A 23,944-nucleotide genomic window follows, 5' to 3' on the forward strand; every position below is an offset into this window, starting at 1 on the left:
TTAAAGCCTGTGACTTTGCTTGATGCGCTGCTGTATCCCCAGCACCTAGAATACTTGACACATAAATAGTTTTTGGGTGATTGAATGTTGGTGTTTAATTCTCATTCGTTTATCAGAAGCCACCAAAAGAGTCACCATGAAAACACAGCATTTTTGCTTGTTCAGTCCGGGTGTCAACTTTTTTTGCTAAGCTCCTTCCCCCAGCTCTTTCCCATCAGATGGACCCATCCCAGAACAACCCCCAGACACTCGGAAATGCGGACCCCTTGATGTTATTCCCCTGACTTCCACCTCTACAGCTCAGCAGTAAGCTGAGAGCAGTGTACTCAGTCAGTGGAGAGCTACTTCATATTTGCCTTGAATCATCTGAAAAAAAGAACGTCTTGATTTATTCCACTTTGAGTCACCACGATCTTGCGGGAATTTAGGAAACACAAATAAACTTGAAATAGAAATCGTTGTGATCCCTTCTCCCTCCAAGAACTCTTGCTGGATCTATCGCCAAGCACTCTGATATGCACTCAAACATTTTCAGTTTACTGCTCATAAATTCTTCACCACCTTCTCTTCTCTATGCCTTCTGTAAGGGGATTTCAGGAAGTAGACCTAGAAAGGCAGCTTCTTTCCAAACAAGATGGGTCCCCCTGCAGCCTCAGATCAATGCTGCTTCTCTCGGGTCAAGGGATCACCTCCCACCTCCCACTCTGGGAAGCCAGGGAAACCTGAGCTCTCCTCCCTCACTTAGAATAAAAGCCATGGAATAATGTGTCCTTAAACGATAATTTGCTTGCATCTGGCAGCTTCCTATCCAGCCCCACAATAGTCCTCTATGTAAATCAGATTTATTTATTCATAGGTGCTAGCATTCCATTACTTTAATCAAAACCAGTCAAGCTGCATTCAGCGGCTTCTGCATTCTTATAAACTAACTGGAAAAGCAATTAACATTCGCCAGCACTTTAGATAGTGGGGACAGGGTGTGGGACCCCACCACACTCCTGATGACACAACCTCTGTAGGCGGATGGCAGTGCAAAATGACTGTTCCTCTGTGGCAAGGGAGATAAGAGAAGTGACACAGATTAAAACAAATTGTTGATCCATACCAGGGAGAAGCTAGGGAAACAATAGAAGTAAAAGCATAAATGTCAATTTGGGATGATAAAGGATACAATCTAAATATAATATGAGAGGCCCCCAGACAAAAGCAAGAAATCGAGATTGCACATTAGTGAAGTATCAAAGTACTGGAGCCTTACAACACACACGCGCGCGCACGCCGAGTCATATGCTCCTGGCATATGAAAATCCAAGTAACACATTGTTGATTGCTCAGCAAACCCAATTATGGATTAACCGGCTATTGCAGAAATTCTCCAAAATTATGCTCATTTCAAGCTGCTCGGAAGAACATTTTGTCCCCGTGGTAAGTTTGCTTCCCAGATTGGCTTCTTTTTCTTCTAAGTGCCTACAGGCTACACACACACACACACACACACACACACACACACACACACACAGAACTGCTCTGGTTGTCAGCCTAACGGGAGAGTCTGGCCAAAGGCTCACTGGTCTCTCTGACAAAAGATTAAGAGGGAGGTCAACCTGCAAGGTCATGATCTCAGCTTCCAAAACACTGCCACACGGCTCCCACCTCCCTCCCTGGCAGTGTGCTGGGTGAAGTCAAGATCTGAGAGTTCATTCCTAATTACCCTAGCATCATTTCTCGTCCTGTCTTCATGGTGACAAATATCAAACCACGGGCTCAGCTGCGGCTCCATCTAATAGAAGCAGCGCAGCTTGCCAATGCAGTAGGCAGAGCTTCCGGGGAGGTGTGCAGGTGGCATCATCCCTGTAGACAGGGGCAGCAGTTCATTCCTGATGGGCTTCAAGTGGCAGGGTGGTTATTAATTACCAGAGTGGTCAGCATGATGCAGGGGAGCTCGGGGGATTGGCCGCATTCTGGAAATGTTTTGCGTTCGCTCAACATACATTTCAGCACCTCTTTTTAAGGACTCGTGGTAACTGCTGTTATTCACTCAATTTAATTGTTTGACTTTAATAAAAACGAGAAATATAAACAAACCCTTCTTTATCTCACCAATGCAATGCCAAAAATGTATACAGAAATCAATGTTTCGAAAGGCAGGCTATGTGTTGTTTCATTACTACTCAGCTTTCATTGAGCACTAACTCCGTGCTAAGTACTATACTAAATATTATATACCAGTAAATAGCAGCTGTCTCTGCTGTCCTCTACAGTCAATAATAATCACAGCATTAACCATGATAGTGATAATAGAATAATATTGGGGTGGTTACAAAAAATTCTTCACTTCACAAAATAATTTGTCACAAGGTTCCCTTATACAGACTTTCCTGGGCATATTAAAAATACTGTTTATCTTTAAAGTCCAATGAATCTAGTCCATGTATACTGAGTGTCCATGAAATGCAAGGCAACGTGCTAGGCACAGGGAGATAGACAAGAGTGGGATGCTTTGCAGTTACCTGCCTGTTACCCTACTGGGCTATTGACTCTGTGGGGCACGAACTGTGTCAGGCACTGCTTAAAGCACTCTACATGGATTGTTATAATTTATTCTCACCACAAATCCCCCGTTTTTACAGGTGAGGAACCTAAGATTCAGACAGGCGAGGTGAGTATTTCAAGGTCACCAGCAAGCAGGTAACAGGGCTTTATGTCCTCCCTGCCCCCACCTGTTATTACATATTCTCCTTCCCACTCCCTTGTCTGAAGTGGAAATAAAGTCCCTCAACTTAGGAACTATTATTTAAAAATTCCCGGCGAGGAACATCCTGAGATTCACACCGCACAAATGAAGGTAATACTACATATCTCCTGGGTTTACAGCCCTCGATCCTCAGAGGCCTCAGAGACTCCAAAACCTCATCAATGGATGAAGTATGTTCATCAAGTTGTCCCTCTCCCTTTACTTGGCTTCTTGGGGAATGTTCTCTGGGGCTAGAACAGGGATTTGCAAATCACCCTTGATTCTACGGGCAACTTGCTGGGTGAGCAAGTCTCTTACTATATCTCCGTTTCCACACTGTAGTTTAGGAATGAGGGAAAAGGGGGAAGAGGCAAACAAAGCTCCTTTGAGAATTCCTCCTTTCAAAATAGAATTGTTGGGCGCTTCTGAGATGCCTGGCGGCATCAAAGATGGCCCTTCCTCAGTTTGAAAGGCACCGGCGCAGTATCTCCCCTTCCTCGACAAGCTTTTCCTTCCCACCCCCTCCTAACCCCTTCCCTACACACCTCTGCGCCTGCGCCCTGAGTGAGAAGCCAGCTCAGCTCCTTCTCGGAGTAACAATCCCAGCGAGGCCAGCAATGCTGAAATCATAGCTGCCGCCGCTACTACTCCGTGGACAAGAGAAGGCGAGGCTGGAGGTTCGCTCACCCTGAGAAGGAACTGAGCTGCCCGGTCAAGGGCAGTGGACCACTGAGAATAAGTGAGGCCTCCCATGGATTTTCCTTTTCTCTTTTCTCTCTTCCCCCCACCCCCCCGCTGTTCCGGCGCCTCCCTCCCTCTCAGGAAGAGCCTAACTCTGCACACTGGTGTCTCAGCCTTTCAAGGTGAACCCCTACTCCTGGAGATGTGCTACCTGGCAAAGGCTGGGGGAGAAGGGAGGGAGGGGGTCCAGATCAAAGCCGGCTTTGAAGTGAGTATAATTTTTGGAATGTTGCTAAGAGTGTAACACACAGTTCAGCAGGAAATTGGTCCTGGAAACAGCTTTGTAGTTGCTCCCCGGGACTGATGATTTCCCTGACCTGGTGGCAAAGGTGGGGAGCTGAACAGTGGGGGAGATGAAGAATGCTGACTCTCACCGATCTGATTTACATTTTTCACTAACCAGGTCTTTTGGCTCTGACTCGCTGAACAAAAATGTAGTACAATAAAGTCTGAAGCAAACCCCAAGATAAACTGGGGCTCTTTCAACAGATTCTGAGCAGGTTCCAGGCCTGGACGTGAAGGACAGTAAGAATATTTTGTTTTCTGTGGCACACTGGATGAAGGCATGTAGTAACAAAAATGGCGCCCATTCATTGTTTATTATTTGTCAGACCCTCTGCTAAGTGGCGTACAGCATCATGTGATAATCCACGAAAAGTGCCCGCAGGGTGCCTGGCACACAGCACGTGCTCAATATGAGTTATCAGCTTCTTTAATCCTCATCACACACCTGCCGATTAGGTACCTTTTTATTCTCATTTTACAGATAAAGAAGTAGACTAAGTTAGCTCCCCAAGGTCGGTCAGATTAAATGGCGGCACAAATAATCGAAAGCACACCTATCAGAATCCGAACCCACATTTCATATTATAGAGCATATGCCTTGCATCCAGGGCAAGAAGAGTTAACAATCAAGTCCATTTTAGAGCAATTAATACCCTCCAAATTAAGGAAATACTGGTGTTTCATAAAATAAAATCCCGAGTGTGTTTTCCTCTAGAAAAAGAAATAGAGGACAGATAGTCTTTCTTGTTAGTAGACAGGTTTTTCTCTCTCAGGGATGCTATGAGGGCTGCTCTTTTGGTTTACACTTTTAATTTCTGTTGTTGTTGTTATAGTAAGGGGAGGGACTGGAGAGTGGGGATTAGTGGATAATTGGTGAATCAATACAGGGGAACGAAAGATTTTGCTGGGAAAGTGAGATCTAGCCACACACTTTGAACATCAGTGGAGGAAGAGAGGCCAACGCCAGCAGAAGGGAGCTGGTAGCTGGTGGGTGTAGAGGAGAAAAGAAATTCAATATGGAGCAAACTTCACCCAACAGGAGGGGAAAAGACACTTCCAAGAACAGATTCAGACACCTTCAATGAAAGCCCGGTTGGGATGAGATGTGACCATATGTTTTCAGGGATTTATATTTCTTCCTTTTCATCCTATCTCTCCAACTCCCTTCTCTGTCACTGTGGACTAAAATCACTTTTGACAACACTGTGTCTAGATGTCCTTCATATGTAATTTGGGGTCTACCTCTTCTTGCCTTAATGGATCTTGAGAAGTTAGCATCTCGGGGCTGGGAGTAAACAGAAGTTTCTCTTTCCCATCACTTCATGCTGTTTTTGTCTCATCCAAATCAGGAATGAGGGTGACCTGAAGGACGGGTTGGAAGGTGGAATAATAACCCTTTAATGATGCCCATGTCTTCATCCTCAGAGCCTGTGACCATGATCAGTTACGTGGTGTTAGGGGTGGAATTATGTCCTCCCCCCCACCCCCCGCCAACTATGAGGTTCTAACCCCTAATATCTAAGATGTGACTGTTTGATAACAGAGTCATTGAAGATATAACTAGTCGAGATGAAGTCATATTGGAGGAGAGTGGGCTCCTAATCCAATAACACTGGTGTCCTTTTAAGGAAAAGGCCATGTGAAGACTCAGAGACACACAGGGAGAACGCCAAGTGACAATCAAGTCAGGGTTTGGAGTTATGCAGCTGCAAGCCCAGAAGCACAGAAGATTTCTGGCAAAGCGCCAGGAGCTAGGGAGTGGCAAGAAAGTCTCCTCTCCTGGTTTCAGAGAGACCATGGTCCTACCGACATCTTGGTATTTGGACTTCTAGTCTCTAGAGTTGTGAGCCAATGAATTTCTCTTATTCTAATCCACCTGGTTTGTGGCACTTTGTTATGGCAGATCTAGGAAAGTGAGACAGATGGCAAGGGGGAGTGAAGGTTGCAGATGGAATTAAGGTTGCTCATCAGCTGTCTTTGAGAAGGGAAGTTATCCTCGCTTATCTGGGGGAGGGGGGCTAGTGTAATCAAAGGGGTCTTTATAAATGGAAGAGGGAAGCCAAAGAGAGAGAACCGGACAGATGGCAGCATGAAAAAGACTCAGCCCGACACTGCTGGTCTTGAAGATAGAAGAAGGAGCCAAGAGCCAAGGAATCCTCCAGAAACTAGAAAAGACAAGAAAACAGATTCTTCCCTTGAGCCCTCGGAAGGAATGCAACCCTACTGACACCGTGATTTTAGCCTCATCAACTTATCTCAGACTTCTGACTTCCACAGTTGCAACGTAATAAATTTGTGTTGTGTCGAGCCACTGAATTGTGGTAATTTGTTACAGTAGCCAAAGGGAACTAAAACAGGGGGTGATGTAAAACCGGAGCAAGGAAAACTCAGTCAGGCACGCCCCAGGCCAAGTACAGTACAAGAGAAAAGGGAAAACTCAATCTTGGTTGAGCTCCCACTTCTGCCTCCTGGCCCTTCAGTTGGAGGCTGGCCTCTTCTTACACATGTAACAAGAGTTGCAATAGCGAGAAGAGCTGCTTACCAGATGCAGGCACTGTTCTTAGCACTTCACATACCAGATCTCTTTTAATCCCTGCCACAATCTTAGAATTGGTTCTGTCCTTATTTCCACTCTTACCAGATGAGGAAACAAAGGCAAAAGATGAAAAAAAACCAAGACAAACTTGACCACGGCCAGTGGTGGAGCCCTGACTGCAAGGGACAGGAATGGCAACTGGGTGGGAATCAGAAGTCCCTGGAACACATGGGCCCCCTGAGGAGGTGATGGCCAGACGGAGCCAGAGAAGAGCACAGAATCCCTCTCCCCTTTCTGCCTGTGAGTACGTTGGAGAGGACAAGCCCATTGCAAGGTGCCATCTATCTCAGTATAAGACTTCTATGGTTTTAATTTCTCCACGGCAAACTAGCAGTAGGTCGACGCTGAAGACATTCAAAATCTTGATGCTGGTCTCATTTCAAAGTTGGCAATAAGGGGATTGAGAAATGGGAACATATTCCTCCCCCCCTCATTTCAACTGTGGTGCCAATATCCTGTCGAGAAAAGGATAAAAAGAACGTCTGTATAAATAAATATGCCTTGTAACATCACTTAAACTTATTCTTCCTGCTTGATATTAAAATATGATGGGTGATAGTATGTTACTTGCTGCTTCCACTGCTTTATCAAAGTTTATAAAAGCCACTGATCTCTGGCTTGGAGTTAACACACTCAAATCCCAGGCAAAGAGGATGCATTCCGAACATCCGAATATAGTCAAGGCTCCAGGCTGTGCAAGGAGAAGAGGCAGGGGGGTGAAGGGTTAAAGTACTCCACCAGCTGGCCAGTCAGGGAGCTCAGGTGGGTGCTCCCGTGGTTCTCAGCACCATGGCCCTGCTGCTCCATCTCACTGAGGGTGCTGTAGAGTTCTGCTGGAATGCAGAGATGCTAAGGACTGTATGCCTCCAGGCCTTCTAAGAGATACCCTCTCATCCATCACTTCATGCTTGCCTGAACCTCCCTTGCCGTTTGGCCAGTCCTGTTCCACTTGGAAATACCTTCTCCTTTCTCTGCCTTTGCCGAGGGTGTACCAGCGGCTGCCACAAGGAAAAATGATCAGAACATGTACTCTGAGCAAAACATGTCCACTTCCCACTTGCTCTTGAGGGAAGGAAAAGGTACCTGGGATTTCCATTTTCAAAAACCACACTGGACTCAAATTACCTTATGCTCCTGTCCTTGTTTCTTAACACCTAACTTACCTCTGATTCATTCCTTGGTTACCTCTGAAATCATTCTGTGACACTTTCTGCATGGCTATGAGGTTCTGAGATCTCAGAACAGAGATGGCAGACTTGTGCCCTGCCCTTAGGGAGCTCATTGTCTGCAAAAGGAATATGCAAAGTCACACTAACGCATTCACCGTCTCTTCCCACTGCCTTCATATAATTCATTTCATCAGTGCCTACTATGTGCTAGCACTTTGCTACTTGCCGGGGACCCAAGAGTGAACTAGAGAGGGCATGGTGACTGCCCCCAAAGAACTTCATTCAAGAGAAACTTAAAATGAATCATTCATGGGTTGTAAGCCGCCATTCCTGGTTGTACATATTTCCGTAGTCTGGCAGTGCCCCTGGAAGGCAAGGGCGCTGTCTGGCACAAAGAAGACATCAATAAGTATTCATTGCATGAGTGACCATTGGGGACTGACTGCCCACTACTTCCTGCACCCCATCATGGGCACTCCCGTCGGTGCTTCCAGGACTAACCAAGGGTCCCTCGGTTGCAGTTTTGGTGCCTAACACGGAAGAGGTGCTCAACAGATATTTGTTGATCTCATTTGTATTTTTCACCTCACTCCCCACTCTAAGGCATGAATTGCCATTTCTGTGAAATGGCTCCATTCTACAGTAATAATTAAAACCATAGGCTGTTATACTTATATCAAGTAAAACATGATATGATCGTCCCTTATCACAAAAGGAAATAGAAAATCACTCTTAATTCTAGAGATTGTTGCAATTGGAAAAAAATTCAAATCTTCTAATAAGAAGTTTATATTTTGAGCTCTTAATAACAGGTTTTTGATGCATAAACATGCTTTTTTCCTAGGGTTTGTTTAACCAAAAAAATATGTATTCATAAATTGCACAGTCCTCAATTTAGCAGAGATCTAAAGAGAATCTGAGAGTAATGATAGGTTCTTGCTCTTATGAATTTAACTGTGCTGCCATGGATTTACTTATTTTAATGTAACTTAGGATAAATTATTCCTCTAAAAATATAACTCTTTCAAGATTCAGAATATTTCATTCTGTAGAAGGACACGATTTAGTATCAGTATTCAAGACAAAGGATGCTAAGAATTCAGAACTATGTGCCCACAGAAGAGTGATTTAATAATAGTAAAATTGTACTATAAGGGTTGCTTTTACTTTTTTGGAGGAAATGGATATGAACTGAACTATAAGTTAGTGGATTTCAGTGATGGCTCCTTTTGTGCAAGAACAGTTCGGATCTTGGATCCACAAAGAAACGCACGGATGTTAGAAGTTTTTCTCCCAGACAGAACCTACTTTGCATATCTTTATTCTTTTTATTTATAATGGAGGAAAAGAAAGTATTAAATACACATTTTGAAGAGGCAATTATAATAAGTTTTGGCATCCTGGCTATCCCAGGGAATCACATCTGTGAGATTGCCATTTTACGTGATTATTGCCCTGAAAGGCAAATGCATTTCATCTTGCATGCCAATTTGATTGATTAGTAGTGGCTGCTTAGAGGACTGTTGAGAAGTATTGGCAGGCTGCATCTGCTCCCAGCAGGAAAGAGGGCTGTGATCGATTAGTGATGTCTGCCCTGGGTGCAAGAATGAGAAGTGGTAACACATGTTCTTAGTATCTGCCAAATGAGTATAATTCCAAAACCAGGAGAGAGAATTTTTCATTGTGCTGGTATTACAGATAAATAAATTAAGCTACACATCCGAATGGGCCAGGTATTTATAAAAGTCAAAGTGGAGTCCTATGGGAATCCAAGAAGATAAATCACTGGTCAGTAATTGTATGATCCCAGTATGCCCTCAAATTAAAAAAAAAAAAATGTATTGGCACAAAGTCTAATATTCTGTACAAATGTAGTTTGTGTTGGGAAAAAGCCTTACAACTGTAAATCCAGGCGTGAACTTCAGGCTTAATTTTCCCTAGCCACCTGACTTCAGTAGTCTCTTGTTCCATCTGTGATAGAAGTGCTCTCCTCAAGTTATTTATTTTTCTGTACCAAATAAACCTATTTGTTCAAAATCCTACTTCTAGTTTGCATGATAAAGCCCAATCATTTGGGTGATAGAACAACACCTAATCTTTGTGTTCAAATCCCAACTAGGTGTACTTTTTACTTAAAAATTAAATTTCTAACTTTTGCAAATGCAGATTTGATGACTGATGGCTAAATGAAGGCTGGTCTTTAAGGCTAAGGCTCAAAGAGTACTTTTAACCTAAAGAGTACTGCCAAGTAAGAATTAATGGCCACACAATTATAAATGAAGGCCAAGAGCCAAATACTGACAAAGTACATCTCTTTAAGAGTAATTTGACAGTGACACTGCAACAATACTTTGATAATTCTTCATGCTCTAAGGAAGGGAGATTAAACACAATGATTACATTATGCAGCAGGACAAAGGGAATGTAGTTACTATTTTGAAAGCCAGACAACGATCAGACCTTTAGTCCACTAACCCTTTCCAGTTCAATGTCCAACTTTAAACTCTGACACAGGATCCAGTAAAACAAACAAACAAACAAAACCCCCCCAAACAAAACAAAAACAACAAGAACAACTATACTTATCTGTGACATACGAGATTTAAAGATTTATGCTGTGAGTTTCTAGTTTGTTTCTCTCCTCTCCTTAGAAAAGGGAACTCTCTCCCTTGGAAAAGAATAAAACTAGTTCAATATTTGCTTTAAAAAAAGAGAAAAGGAAAATATAAAATTCAGCAGAAATGTCACACTGAGGAATCATAATAAGCATTAAGCATTATTTAAGTCATGCATAACCACTAAAATATATGACCCCTTTCCATAAATTGAAAGGCACTGTATTCAGCAGATTATGGGCCTCAAATGCTGAACTAAGGGAAGCTCCTAAGATGCCCATGCCTTGTAGACCTAAAGATTAACTCTGATCCGTGGTAGCTTTCTCTCCAAGCAGGCAATACGCTCAGCCTGGAGAACTGCCAAGGTTAGGCTTCCTTTTCTCTTTCGTCAGGGGATATTTGCTGAGAACCTATATGCTATGGGCTGTGTTGGGGAGCGGGAGGGAGGGAGGGAGGAAGGGAGGCAGATGAAGAGGAGAGTAGAGTAGAGGTGTGGATACAGACTTTCTCCTTCCTGCTGAAGTCCTGCCCATCATGGCCAGACAACACTTTAAGGCTCATCTGTTGCTAACAGAACATGTGGTTCTAAGGACAGAAAGCCTAGAACAGGGTGATTCTGAGAATAAAGAATTGGCCAGAAATATGAAACCTGTGATCAAAGAAAATGCTCCATTCAAAACTAATTTTAATTTTGAGACAGCAAATTTGAGCTCTTGAAAGGATGCTAGCAAATCATTAAGTTCAACATCCTCATTTTAAAAATGAGGAAACTGAGGTATATTGACAGGTGACTTGCTCTCTTGTGGTTGTTTTGCTAGAGCACATGGTGTCTTTATGCAACAGAGAACTTCATGTTTTCCTAAGAGCATCAATGGTTCAGTCCTATCAGATTTAATTAAATTAGGGCAGCATCATATTTAAAAATTGGTTGTACAGCTATTAATACTAAGTTGGTGATGCTTTAATTTCCATGGTGGGGCAGCCTGAGATAAGATGGAAGAACACCTCTTCCTGAATATTTAGGTCTATGAATATGCCATAATCATTTACAAAAGTATGTATTTTCATTTTCAGGATGACTTGAGCAAACTAAAGCCTGCAGGACCATCTTGACCAGAAAAAATTTTTTTTTGCCTACTTGTATTTATACCTCTTTTTATTACTGAGGCGACTTCACCGGTGACAACATCAAAAGTGACAATGTTCAGCTTCTGACGCAGGATTTTGCAAACTAGGGTGTGTGAGTTCTAAAACGGCGATGTAAGGATATGGAGTTTAACATTTTAGATTTACGCTCTCTGAAGTTGATATTCTTCTTTCATTTGCGATGTCATTAGCTGTGCATCTAGCATAGAGCATCTATTTAATGGGATTCTATGTCCTCTCTCAAAAATACCTACTTCCCAAGCTCTCCCCCTCCTTTTCCTAGCTTTTCTCTTCTCTCTTTCTTAATCAAGGGGATGTAATGTAGCCAGTCAGCAGAGAGCCTCGAAAGAGAAATCAGAAGAAACACGGGGCATCGTTCACATTGGACACCCCCAATGCACAACTTTTACATAGAGAACAATATAAATGGCTCCCCTTGGAGTTGTGCGCCCTGCCGTGCTGCACACGCTTCTAGCTGAATCAGATGGTCCGTGTGGAATCAAGATCTTGACTCTTAAGCCTCATTACAGACAGACTGAGGCCAGAGTGGGTAGGAGGTGCAGATGATTGCTTCAAAACGCTGACCTTGAGTAGTTTTGTCAAAGGAGAAATTGAGGGGTTTGATCATGGCCACTGAGTTCGGGGTTGGTGGGTAGTGGTGCCTTTCTCAGAAAATCAAGGGTTGTACTTGGGCAAACAGGTGCACAGCTAATTGTCCGCTCCCCGGCAGAGTTTGCTAGCCACTGGAGAGTGGGCCTGCGCCTTAGGAGCTCTTTGAAATGTTCACTGATTTGATTGTTTAGCACCACCCACAAGAGGCTCTTAATTGCATTCCTAGAGCATTGGCTTTCTACAGAAATTACTTAAAACACAGCTTAAGTGTTAAATCTGAACTGTGTAATGTGCAATTGAGGGTTTTTATTTTATTTTATTTATTTTTTTTAAAATAACCTCACTCCTGGCTGCCTCCTCGTAGGAAGCACTGACAGGTTCAGTGGGAAATCTGGGGGCTGGCGCACATTATAGGTTATCTCCTGCAGGGTTGGCAGGTGTGAGCTATGTCAAATAAATTTATTACAGTCTGTGCTAATAATGAAAATTATAGAAAAGCAAGATGAAAGTGCTCTACAGCCAGCTAAGTTGAAGCTACCTTACTAGACAATAACAAGCTCCTAACAGTTTTTCCTTTTTTTAAAAAACACTAATTATGCTTAATGTTCCCTGTCGCATTAGCTTTCATGGTAATTATATTTCAAAACTTTTGCAATTAGGGTGCAGTTAATATTGTGGAATATTGCAATTATTTTTCATTGTGACACCTCTATTGAAAACTGGTGGCATAATGATCACATTGTTCAACTAAATCAGAACTGTAGAAATATGGCAAATGAACCAATTACACATTATTATTTCTAATTACAGATAATGTCATTTTCTCTGCTTTTGTCCAAAAGAATTTCTCAAACACAGATATCCCGAATTCTCCTATTCATAAAGACTCTTTCGTTCTCTCATCCACACACTGGTATATTCTTATATTAGTGCCTTGAGTGCTAAATTTAAAAAGGTCTCCTAGGGATTACTTGAATTTTCTTCCACCACACCCACCCCCCTCCTGTGGAAATTTTAAGCCAGATGCTCTCATTGAAAAATCTCAGCCTTGGCCCAGCTATAGACAGCATGCCACTGCCAGGAGCTGGTGTGAATCTAGCTTCTCAGAGTCGTCATTCATGATGGCTCATTTTTATTCATTCAACAGGTCGAACCTCTCATCTCATTAGCAGTAACTCGCTATATCCCAAACACCTCCTAAATAACACCGATTCCCCTTTTTCCATCACAAAATGATGAGGCTGTAAAGCTGATTTTATTTATTTTTTAACCTATAATTCTACCTATGTATTTCTGACTGTCTGAAAACTGAATGAAGACCAATGAGGGTTTCCAGGAAACAGTAATGTTCGGATTGGGGGATTTGTTTTTTTCCTTGTACCTCGAGTATTTTCATATACTCAGCCTAATAATAATGATTGGGACCGTAAAGTGGTCGGGACTCAACATTCCCGATGATATACGGTCTGAAATGCTGTGCAATTTCATCCCTCAATCATGTCCTGAGAAATGCAGGCTAGACATGAATATCCAGTTTTACAGATAAAGAAACTGAAGCTTGAAGAGTGGCCCACGGCCTTATATCAATCTGTGGCCATCAAACTGAGAGCTTTCTTGGCTTCCAACATGCCTGCAGTCAGGGTGACCAGCCACTCCAGTTTGCCCAGGACTGAGGGGTTCCTGGGACGCCACCCTTTTGGGGTTAACACCAGGCCAGTCCCTGGTCAACTGGGATGGTTGTTCACACTACCTACCGTTGAAGTTAACTTGTCTCTCAACAGGGAAACCATACAGGTGAGAAGTTTTCTACATTGGGCTCCTTCTAAGTTCTGAGATGTCAGAGTAGGAGACAGAGATATGAGTGGGCAATGAGGAAAAAGAAATAAAAATGGCCTTCAAAGCTGGATTTAATCACCTTCTTTATCTGTTTTCCCAATGAGCTTGCAAGCTCTGTGTGCAGGAGGTGGTGGGAATATTTTTCCACATAGGCTCCAGCACTTCTATCCAGCCTGTGGTAGGTGCTCAATTACATGTTTGTGAAATAATATTACTGATATTAATAGCTCATGTTTATAGAGCCCTTATTAAATAACCTTGCTAAGTAACTTAAATGCATTTTCTCAATTAATACACATACCATCTTACTAAGGGAAGTGTTACGCCACTATTATCCCTTCTACACCAATGAGGAAACCAGGACCTAGACAGTCTAGGTAACAGGGTCACTGTTGCCCCAGGTAAGGGGTTGGGGAGGCAGATGGGGATGCACATCCGATGTTTCAACAGCTCATGCCCTTAACTATGTGGTGACACTTTAGAAAGGCCAGTCATGGCTTATCTACCCCCATGGAGGTTTTGACTCTCTGGGAGTCTGAAGACAAAGCATCTCATTTAGGAAAACAAATTTTCTACTTTGCTGCCTGGGGGACATAAATGGGCATATTATTCTCTGCTCATACTCTTGGGACAGCAGAATGGTTTCCCAGGAACACAGCGATGCTTGGAATTTCTCTGTAATCTAGTCTTGATTAAATTCACCTCTCAACTGAGCTACTTACAACCGCCTAACTAGTCCTCCAGCTTCCGTTCTTGTTACTCTCCAATCCTTCCCCATCAGCCAGAGTGGTCTTTAAAGGTGCAGTTGGGGCATGCCACATGATGCTTCAAGTCTGCCAGTAACTTCCCACTGTTGTGAGAACAAAACCTGACCCTCACACCGTTGCCCGAGCCAGCGCTTCGGAGACTTCAACGTGCGGGCCCGCGGACCACCTGAGGATTCAGTCCAGTGCAAGTCCGTTCTGATTCAGAAGGTCTGGGGTGGGGCCTGGATTCTGTACTGTTAATCAGCTCCCAGACGCTGTGATGCTGTGGGTCCAAATTCCATCTACCCTGCCGTCTCAGTCTTTCTGCGCTGGGCTGGCTACACTCCAGCCTTACAAACTTTCTTCTGATTCCTCAACAGAACCAAGAGCTTTCCCTGCCTTTCCACTGTAGGAAGACAAAAGCCCTCCCATCATCCACTCCAGCCCCTCAAACCTTGTTACATGGTGACCTCAATTGTACTTTTCGGATTTTGGCTAAAGTCACCTCTTCTGAAGTCTTCCTCTCTCTTCTAAGCAGGTGTGTGTGTGTGTGTGTGTGTGTTTTATATCTTAGCATCTGGTATGTTTTTGTCACAGTGCTCACACTGGTCATCATATTTTTATTAGTCCGAGATTTTAAATTCCACTTTAGAGTAGAAGCTTCACGAAGGCAGGGGCCACATCCTTCTTAGGTACTGTCAGGCCCATGGTGCTTAGGAAAGTGCTGGCTGGTGGTGGGTGTGCAGTGATTATTAGCTGAATGAACGTACTGCCCCGTCAAATGGTGGGTTTACTTTACACCGAAACATTCATGGGGATTGCTACAGTTTGAACTGTATTTCCCTTAGGCTGCCAAAGCTATTTTTCCCAGGAGTACGGAATAATATGTAAAAATGCCAGATTTGTTTTCCTGTTCGGAACAAATACAGCCAACCTAAGTGCCTCGCTCCTTTCATATAAACTGGGGGAGTACAAAAGCAAACTGTCACACACGATCACTTTCCAGGCAGAGTTGAAGCATCACAATATGAAAACAGGTTCCCCCTCATAAGATACAGAGAGCTCCAAAACATTTAAGTGACATCGGGTCTCATTCTCGATGAGTCGGCTGCCATAACACTTTATTTATACAACTCACTCCATTTCCTCTGAGGAGTTTTACAACCATCTTATCAGTTTTCCTCTTGAGGAGGTAACTCCATAGGAGGGATTAATCCTCTTATACTTACACAGAAGCTGGGGGCCAAGGAGGCTGGAATGGCCTCGCATCGGCAATCCTGAGAAGGGCAAGGTCATGAAAATGACAAGGCAACCAAGTGCACCAATGACAGCAGCAGAGTTCCTCCCTTCATCCTTGAGATTCCAGCCCTGGTCTACACCTACACCGTGAGCACAGCACTTTCTATACTTTGCTTTGAGCACTTAGATTTATTGAAGGTGATGGCCTGGTTCTTCTCTGATCCTCCTGCAGCTTCTCACACCTATTCGCCCCCATCCCAGAGCCCCCTCACATGCACCAACACCCAGGACCTGCTCCTAAACACCTGTTGCTTGTTGGCAGAGCAACTCCTTGGCCCAACTCGAGATGGCCTGAAAACATGGAAGGGAATTTGTTCTTCAAAGAGAACCTGCATAAGTGGTGGAAAGGAAGCAGCTTGGCTCACACCCTGTTGGCGGTTTCTGCATTGCTACGAGATTTTGTTGGCAGTATTATAAAGTTTACAAAAAGACCTATTGCCCATTATCTTCTGTTTATCTTTCTATGATTTCATCATAAGAATCATAAATATACAAAGCAATTTTTGCATCAGGATGATCTTTGCAGTGAGATTCTTTAACCACCAAAAAACTGGAAGAGCAAAAACGCCTGACATAATACATCAGCATGATGCAATAACATGCATATGATGCTCAGAATAATATTTAAGAACATACAATAATCTTAATGACCAGGATTTACGAGCAACTTTGAACATGCTCATCATAGTGTTAAGTGCATTACATATACTAATTTATCTTCTCCCTCAAGGTTGCTATGCTGTAGGTATTATGGCTCTCACTTCACAGATTAAGAACCTGAGATCTAAAGAAATTAGGCAACTAGTTAAGGTCACCCTGCTAGTTAAATGTTGGAATGTAGATTCCAACACAACCCCCCTGACTCCAGGGCCCAAATCCTGAACCACAGTGTTCCTGTGGGCTGCTTCGTGGTGCTCTATGTTGCCATATAAAAGGGGGTATGTGTAGAGTCCTGTCTCGTGTTGGGATTTAAAAACGGTATGACTATGAATTTACATGCAATTATGTGTACCATATATAATTATATATAGTAAGTCAAATGCATTTTCCTTTCCATCCTTACATCAACAAATATTTCTTGAGCACCCACTATGTGCTCTGGAACAATTCTAGGTGCTAGCAATTTAGTTATAAACAATGAAGAGAAAGTCCCTGCTCTTATGGATCTTACATTTTACTCTTTCTTGTGCATATTGAGGGATGGGGTGGGGAGAGAGAGAGAGAAGCTATATATCAAAAGGTTACTAGTATTGCTTGGTGCGTGATTTTGGATCTTTTTAAACTGTCTTCCTAAAACTTGTCTATATATGCCCATTGTTCTCCTATGTTCATAGAACATAGAAAAAGAAGAGCATAGTTAATTCATGGCACTAATGAAAAAAGTTTCAAGGAATTAAAAGGCACATACATTTCAAAAAAGACACATCAGGCTGCTTTTACTCTCCTGTCCCCCTGGGAGCTCCCCATGTGTCCTGAACTGCCAATCTCCACCAGAAAAACTCCCCCCACTGCCGGGGGCTGTCATTGCCATCCTCCCCTCCCCAGTAACACTGGCCAAGGTGCCATGGATCCCAGCTGCCTGCCCCTCCCACCACTCTAGCCTTTGTGCTTCGGGAACCTTCCATCAAGACAGGACACTCCAGGCTGACTGAAGGCATGACCTATTTCAGACATTCTCTCTCTGCCACAGTCATAACCAGGTAGTTATTAACCTACCCCATGATTAACAAGAAAATTAACCGTCTGAAAACGGCCAATCCTCCAATCCGTTCCCTTCAAAAACTAATCCGTGTCAGCCTCTTCTATGTAGCTCATTTGCAATTATTTCTCACAGCCAAATTTCACTTCCAAACATGGGAAATGATATTTAAAAACCTTGTGTTTATAAATCATTACCCCAATTCCCAAATTTTACTTTGGATCATCAGAGCAGCCCTAATTAGAAAACAAATACAAATATAGAAGTTCTCCTGCAGGCCTGGGAAAGTTTTTTGTTTTTTTTTTTTCCTTGCCTGCTGGGAATATCGTTTAACCTCTCAAGACCACAATTTCCACCTTCATGATACAGAGGTAATAATTCCTCCCCCGCATATGTGTTGGTGGTTTCCTGTATGTAAAGAGCTTTGATGATTTTTTTAAAATTGCAAGGGCAGTGCCAAGTCTCTCTGGCCCCTCACATCTGAGGCTTTCCTAACGCACCACAGTGAAAGGTTTGCCTCCGTGTGATGTTTCCAGAGGAAGATATCATTCCCCTTTTCCCCCTTCTTTGTTTAGTGGGGTGAGGGCACAAACGGAAAGACACCGTAAGAAACGGCATGAGGTCTAACCATTTCAGGTGTGAAATGAACTTTCCCTGGCATCATCCGGAATGTGCTCTGAGCTGCTGCGCTCACTAAACTCGGGCAGGTGAGCCAAGGGTAGAAAAAAGCCTTAATTGAGAACGCCTCTGCGTGAGTGGATTTAAACAAGACCTTCCAAATTAATTTAATGTACTCTCTTTTATTTAATTCTCTTTGTTCAAATGTCAATGTTTTGTCAGAATCGAGTGTGCGGTTTCCCTCCATCCTGATGGGTTCCTGTTGGCCCAGTGACCTTCTCTGGGTCAAGAAGAACCCGCCTTCTGTGTGCCACTCTGGCTGGAGCGAGCTGGGAGGTACTGTCATCGACCTGGGACAGAGCCCGCCAGCCGCGGCTGGTTTCTCCCCTGGCAGGAAGGGTCGCTCTCTAAATGGGTCACGCCCGTTCCCACAGAGAGGCCAGGTGTCTAGAGTCGGTATGCCTCGAGTTCTCGCCCGGGCCCCACCACTTGTACTCTGTGTAATCTTGTGCAAGGTACTTGCCTCTCCATGCCTCAGTTTCCTCATCTGTGAAATGGGGATCCCCTCTTACACCTGTTTCCATGTGAACCCTTCCTCCAGAGCATTTGAGGAGCTTTTAAACACCCTGGTGTCCAGGCCTTTCCCTAGTCCAATGATATCAGAATCTCTGGGCTGGCACCCAGGCATCCACACTCCTTCCAACTCCCGAGGTGATTCCAGTGTGTGTAACCCCGATGGCCAAGTATAGCTGAAAGAGAGAGCTGAGCAAGCCTCAGCTTCAAGGTCAGGTCTTCTCCAACTTCAACAGATGGCAGGATCACCTGGAGAGCTTGGTAAAGCATAGATTGCTGGGCTCTACCCCTAGAGTTTCTGATTCTGCAGGTCTGGAGAAAGAGGAGAAGGCGGTGCTGAAATGTGCATTTCTAGCAAGTTCCTAGGAGCTGCTGATGCTGCTGGCCTAGGGGGACCAAGCTTTGAGAACCATGCACTAAACTATTCTATTGGAGGCATCTGAAAGTGAGTTCATTGAGAGTGAAGTCACACTTCATTAGGTCTGAGTAGACTAAGGAGTCCTAAGTAATGCTACAGCAAACGGCTCGTAGATGACCCCAATTAGCAGGAGAAGGGAGGTAGTCACGTCTTTGGTTCACAAATCCCCTCTCAATCACTTTGCCCACTGTGAAAAGACTATTAATGCTCTGACTCCATCTCCAATACTTAGGGTGGTGCCAGGTGCCCAACAGATGCAAAACAAATAAGCAAAAACCCATGGTATGGATTGCATGGATTGTTTGTGTGTGATTTTCCAACTCAAATTCCGAAGGGATTTCCCAGGCTCACAGTTTAGTTCTGTTTCTTGCTCTACTTACCATCCTACCTATATCTAACTGCCTATCAACCATTATCTATCTATCTATCTATCTATCTATCTATCTATCTATCTATCTATCTATCTATCTATCTTCTAAAAATAAGGACCTTTGGACTAGCCCAAGGCAGCTCTCACAAATGTGGCAAAGGATACGGATGCCAACAAGGCAATTACAGAAATATCCCATTACTGGGAAGAATGTGGTTTCTCCTTTTTCATTTCATTTAGGTTTTAAAGGTAATTCTGACCTGGCAGGCAGATAAATCTGTATTCAACATCTCCTGACAGAGATCATTGTAAATAGCATTCCTACCTGAATTCTTGAGACTTTATAGCAAGAAAGAAAGATGATGAATATAATCTGGAATGGAGTTTATAAATCTTTTCAAGATGATTTTCCCCCTACTTTTCTGAGCATCTGTATTATGACCAGCTCTTTAGCTAATATTGTTCTTCCGCCGAAAAGCAAAGTTTACCAGAGCTGTCTTGACTGTGAGCACTTTATAAGAGAAGGATGAGTCTCTGAATTCTGAGCAGAGGGGGAAAAAAAAGGTACCATGAGCTGTACCAGTTGAGCTAATGGCACAAATGAGACTTAAGAACCAAATGAAAGAGTAGAAATAGCGTGGGTCCTCATTGCTTGCTAAATTGGGGGAAAAATCCTACAAAGCTAAACTAAACCAGCTCATCAGTCAGTCCTTAGTCATATTCTAAAAGTGTGGATTAATCAGGAAGCGAGGGAAAGAATGGAGCAGGGCTCCTGCCTCCCATTCTTTGAAGCATGATAGAATGATGAGCCCAACATTATAAGCCTTTCTGCCATCACAGACCAACCGAGTTCAGCTCATTTCGGGTGGTTATAAAGATTCATGCAGCAATTATTTAGAGGCTTGCATATCCACCCTTTAATCAGGCTGGGGAAATGCACATGCTAGCTATTTTCTGAATGTTTAGCAAGGAGGAAAAAGCAGGCATGATTCTAAAAGCAATTTCTCTCTAACTGCCTTGGAGTTTATACTTCCCAGCTTCTATCCCTACACTTTTTGCGGTGAAGTAGAGAGCCTTCTATAAAAGTATCCAGGAAGGTCGCAAAAGGTTGATAATGGGGACCCACTTGGCCTCCCACCTCTGACTCCCTTATGAGACACCACAAACGCAACATCCGTGATTCTCCCAGCAAGTAAGCTCTTCCTCCATGCCACTCTGGAACTTGCATCCTATGTCCCAGTGTCCGTTCATAAGGGCACATTTCTCATGTCAGTGTTGGACTTCAGATTGTAAATGTTTCTTTCTCTTTCTAGAGGACAGATTCAGAGTTCAAGCCTCCTTTATACTGCCCCATCATCCAGCACCAGCTCAAAAATATTTACTGAATGAATTCATAAAGGGATAAATGGCAGATATCACATACCTCCACCGTGAGCTTTCTTAATTTTCTGCCTCCCATTCATAAGCCACACTTTGCAGATAAGGCCCCTGCCACCAGATTCCACCCTCCTGGCCAGTCATTCCCCCTCCTCGCCTGAATCCAGACACACCTGCATGCTGGTCTTTGCATCAGCATTTCAAGCTTTCCCCAAAGGCACCATGTTCTTTCATATCTCCATGCCTTCACACTTTGTTGGCTTTTCCTGAAAACCCACCTGCCCACCCCAGCTGACGACTAGTCATGATTTAGGATTCCAGGCAGGTGCCAGCTCTGTGGATGAGTTTCCCCAATCCCAGCTCCAGCCCAGGATGGGAGGGCCTTGTTGTGTCATTCTCTCCTCACCCTGTGCTGTCACAAACTAGATTAGGGTCTCCCTGAGGCCATGTACGTGGTCTTGGTAATGGCTCACTCTCTGTATACAGTATAATGTGTCTGTAATGGTGGATTCTCAATAAGTATTTGTGGAATCAAAATGGATTAGTTGTATCATTTGAAGGCAGTAAAAACTACCTGAAAGAGGCTTCTTAGACCTCTAAAAACATTATTACAGAAAACATTAAACATCAACTGTCACCATTTAAGCCAGTGGTTCTCAAAATGGCTCAGACCAGCTGTATCAGATACCACCTCAGAACATGATAGAAATAAAACACTTCAGGTCTCCCAACCCAGAACTGTTGAATCAAAAATTCTGATACAAGGCCTAGACATCTGTATCTTACCAGCTCTCAAGGGGATTCTAGTGCTTGCTAGCAAGAACATCTGCTTTAATTAATTAGAAGCAATATTTGCGGAAGAAGTATATAGTGGTGGGAACAGCAAGATCACTGGAATTAAGCAGAAGTGGTTCAAATCCCAGCTGCTATGCTGGCTTTGATGGTTAGGTGAATTTGCTCAAGTTAGCCCAACTCTGTGAGGCTCGCTTTCTTCATCAACAAAAGGCAAGGGGACCAAAGCTAGTGGCCAACTTAAAATGCCTAGTACAGTGTCTGGGACAAAACGCTTAGCAGATGTTGGTTCTTAACTTATTGTTTCCCAAAAAGTCTGCCATCGAAGATTCATCACAGCGAATGAATCATTGAACGCTACATCAAAAACTAATGATGTACTATTTGTTGGCTAACTGAACATAGTAATAAAAAAAATAAACAAACCCAGCAAATCTCAAAAAAAAAAAAAAAAAAGATTCATCCCAAAAATATTCAGGAGGAGCAGGAAGAACAACAATGCTGCCTGGTCAGGTATCTGAGAAGGAAGGCATCTGTTCATCTCTTCAGATTCTCAGTTCACATAAGCATGTTTAAAGACCCTGAGAAGTCTTACAACTTTTTTCAAAACTTCGATCCAATCTTTTTCAAGGTTTTTTTTTTTGGGGGGGGTTTCTTTCTCTCTCCTCTCCCTCTCTTCCTTTGTATTGGGCAGAGTAGGGGTGGGGGAGGTGGGTAGAGGTGACTAGGAGGCAAACATTTCGTTTCTGGTTGTTTAGGAGGAGGACAAAACAAACAGAACATGTCTACCCTGGATTTGTATTTTATATTGTTTGCTTTCTTACTGGAATTTTCGAAGAAGAAGGACCTCAAGAATTTTTTAGTGACACACTGAATGTTTGGAAAGCATGAATTATTGTTTGGCAATCAGCCAACAAACATTTATTGAATACATACTAAATGTCAGGCGCCCTCTTGGGTGTTAAGCATCCAGAAAGGGGAAAGAACAAATTTGGATCAGGAAGTCCCGTCTGAGGAGACGGAATTTGAGCTAAGTGAATGAACAAGTCAGCGATGGGGAAAGAACGGGAAAGATCTAATAAGCATCTGTAACAGGGGCAGCAAGGCTGTCAAAGGAAAAAGCTTCATGCTTTGGAAGAATGCAAAGAAGTCTGGTATTGCTGCAGAGTGAGAAGAATAAAGAATAGAAAGAGAAGAAGTTATGAGTGTTACACTGGCCAGATCACATCATAGTGGCCCCAGTACCTGGTTTGATTTTATTCTAAGTGCAGTGAAAACCTCTTTTACTAAATATGCTGCTTTGGCCTACTTTTTAGGCCCGAGAATCTTGCCCTATATTCTCTGTCTTCACTGGTGAAACACAGAAACTTCAAACACCAAGAAAGCCAAGTGTTTTCTCTCCATCGACCCATCCACTCACCTATCCCTCACCCCTCCGCCCTCCCACTCCCTCCAAGCATCACCCCTGGCTTCTTGCATGCCAGGCACTGTGCTTAACAAATAACAAATATAGAAAGGTAAAGAAGACAAAGTTTTCGCTCTCAAGGAATTGATCATCTAATAAAATACTTACAATGTGAAAGAGGCCTGGTAGAAGTATACATGATTATGCTCATCGCATTGAACGACCTTGCCATATTTCTCAGGGGGAGTCAAAATGCATATTGGGGCTAAATCTTTGGGTAGAACGAAACACCACACAACTCTGATTATTTACTGCATACAATGTGTTATTTTACCATATTCAAAGGCATGTGAAACATAATTGTTTGGATCCTGAATTTGTGTGGAACACAGAAACTAGGGTAATAAGAATTCAAAGCTGACACATCAAACTTAGTTCCTCTTTCACCCATAAGACCTAATCTTGCTTAGGGATTGATCCCATACTTGAATGATTGTCCTACTACATGGTTTTAAAAGCCCTTGGAAATTATTTCCTTCTTTATTTCATTAACCAACCTCTTTTCCCCTCTAACACTTTCTTGAAATGTCTTGAAAGACCTTTTTCTGTTTCCTGTGGCAAAGGAAAGCAAGAAAAATAGTAGCAATGAAGCATATGCTAAAGTAATTTAAGAGTTGTGATAAGCCAAAAGGAAAGACAAACAGCCCCCAGAAACCCACAAAGTTAGAGAGATTGTTCCTTTATAAAGAAGTCTAATTGGACACGGCAGGGGTCTCGAGCAGTGTGCTTACTTATTTTATGGGCGGAATTTTCTACAACAATGTAGGAAGCTAAAGCATGTGCTTAACTTCTCTGCAATTGCTTTTCTCACATCTCTTATTCAACCTTGAACTGGAATGACCAATTTTGGAGG

The 23,944-nt window shown here is 43.1% G+C and overlaps 1 protein-coding gene across 3 annotated transcripts in view; it reads right to left on the bottom strand.

Annotated features, from left to right (window-relative positions):
• The window catches only part of TENM2 (teneurin transmembrane protein 2), a 926,033-nt gene that overhangs the window by 322,405 nt on the left and 579,684 nt on the right, over positions 1-23,944 (bottom strand). The gene's annotated exons all lie outside the window — the stretch shown is intronic.

Source organism: Mirounga angustirostris, unplaced genomic scaffold (assembly GCF_029215605.1).
Source record: "Mirounga angustirostris isolate CCGP_5_RB_7025 unplaced genomic scaffold, mMirAng1.0.hap1 SCAF_7, whole genome shotgun sequence".
Lineage (NCBI taxonomy): Eukaryota > Metazoa > Chordata > Mammalia > Carnivora > Phocidae > Mirounga > Mirounga angustirostris.